Below are 2,500 nucleotides of genomic sequence, written 5' to 3' on the forward strand. Positions count from 1 at the left end.
AGAGTAAAATAGGAGACAACAGGTGAGCGGGAAGGACACCAAAGCGAGACACCAGCCAAGAACTGTGGAATCATGAGCGTCCCTTCCCTTCTGTGCCTTCTGCAGGAGTCTCGGCTAGATCAAAGGTGTGGCTCCATTACTGCACTCGAGGGGGGGGAGGGGGGGCTAGGCTGAAGGGGAGAGGGTTGGGCAGAGGGGAGGGAGGCAGGGAGGAGGGAGAGGTGAGGGAGGAGAGAAGATGGAGGGAGAGACGAGAGAAAGAGAGGGAGGAGGGAAACGGAGGGAGAGAGGGGGAGACAAGAGAGAGAGGGAGAGACGAGAGATGAAGGAGGAGGGAGAAATGGGGAAAAAAAGGAGGGAGGAGGAGGAGGAGGAGCTACGAAAGAAGATGAAAACAAAACCTAAAATGCGGAGAAAGTCTGAATAAAAGAGAAAGTTTAATGTTACAAAGGAGGACAAAGATATATATATATATATATATATATATATATATATATATATATATATATATATATATATATATATATATATATATATATATATATATATATATATATATATATATATATATATATATATATAATGAATGAAGAAGAAAAATAAAAAACGAATGTAAAAAAAAATGGCATAAATATTCCGTACAATGATTTAAAGTATACATATAAATCACCCTTTATAGATGAATAAATAGGTAAATAGATATATATGTCTATGTAAAACAAAATTTCAAAAACAAACAAACAAAGATATATGAATTACAGAATCAGAAAATACGCTTCTTCACAATTTTTCTTAATAAATAAACATAGATATTAATTACAGAATCAGAAAATACGCTTCTTCACAATTTTTCTTAATAAATAAACATAGATAAATGAATTACAGAATCAAAAAATACGCTTCTTCACAATTTTTCTTAATAAAAATAAAACATAGATAAATAAATTACATTATCAGAAAATACGCTTCTTCACAATTTTTCTTAATAAATAAACACAGATAAATGAATTACAGAATCAAAAAATACGCTTCTTCACAATTTTTCTTAATAAATAAACATAGATATATTAATTACAGAATAAAAAAATACGCTTCTTCACAATTTTTCTTAATAAATAAACACATTAATTAATTACAGAATCAGAAAATACATTTCTTCACAATATTTCTTAATAAATAAACACAGATATATGAATTACATCATCAGAAAATACGCTTCTTCACAATTTTTCTTAATAAATAAACACATATATTAATTACAGAATAAAAAAATACGCTTCTTCACAATTTTTCTTAATAAATAAACACAGATATATGAATTATAGAATCAGAAAATACGCTTCTTCACAATTTTTCTTTTAATACTCTATTTTTCCTTCATCCACCTGACATTTTCATAATATTGCAAGAAGGGAAATGCATCTTGCAACACGGTCTGCATCGCCGTCCTTCCGGTGTTGGTCAAAAGGTCAAATAAACTCGCTTTGTACGCTGGACTGACCTCGAAAGGGGACAGGATAATGCGATGTGAATCGGAGGGGAAATTAACTCTTGCTGTGTATGTATATGCATATATATATGTGTGCGTGTTAGTGTGTTAGTGTGTGTGTGTTTGTAGATATTTTTATACACATATATATATATATATATATATATATATATATATATATATATATATATATATATATATATGTCTGTATGTATGTATGTATGTATGTATCTATATATATCTATCTATCTGTCTATCTATCTATCTATCTATCTATCTATCTATCTATATATATATATATATATATATATATATATATATATATATATATATATGTATGTGTGTGTGTGTGTGTGTGTGTGTGTGTGTGTGTTATTTATCTATCTATCTACCTATCTATCTATCTATTTATCTATTTATCTATCTATCTATCTATCTATCTATCTATCTATCTGTCTATCTATCTATCTATCTATCTATCTATATATATATATATATATATATATATATATATATATATATATATATATATATATATATATATACATAGTGTGTGTGTGTGTTTGTGTGTGTGTGTGTGTGTTTGTATCATTATGTGTGTGTGTGCGTGTGTTCATGTATAACACACACACACACGCAAATTATGCCAACTACACATTTTTTTTTCCAAGCGCACCCAATATGTCCTCAGTATGTCAGTATAACTCTACGGGATCGCTCGCCCCATTACACTACTCGCGAGGCAAAAATTCGTGTTAAATTAACCTTACACAAAATATACAAATCACATGGCCTTTTAAATCCTATCTAACTTAATATATATACGTATATATATATATATATATATATATATATATATATAGATGAACATTTCTATAAGATAAATTAAAAATATATATATATATAAGTAGATGAACATTTCTATAATACAAATTGAAAAAAAATATATATAGATAGATAGATAGATTAACATTTCTATAAGATACACTGAAAAAAATGAAAAGTAAATAA

This window comes from Penaeus vannamei, chromosome 29 (assembly GCF_042767895.1).
Source record: "Penaeus vannamei isolate JL-2024 chromosome 29, ASM4276789v1, whole genome shotgun sequence".
Lineage (NCBI taxonomy): Eukaryota > Metazoa > Arthropoda > Malacostraca > Decapoda > Penaeidae > Penaeus > Penaeus vannamei.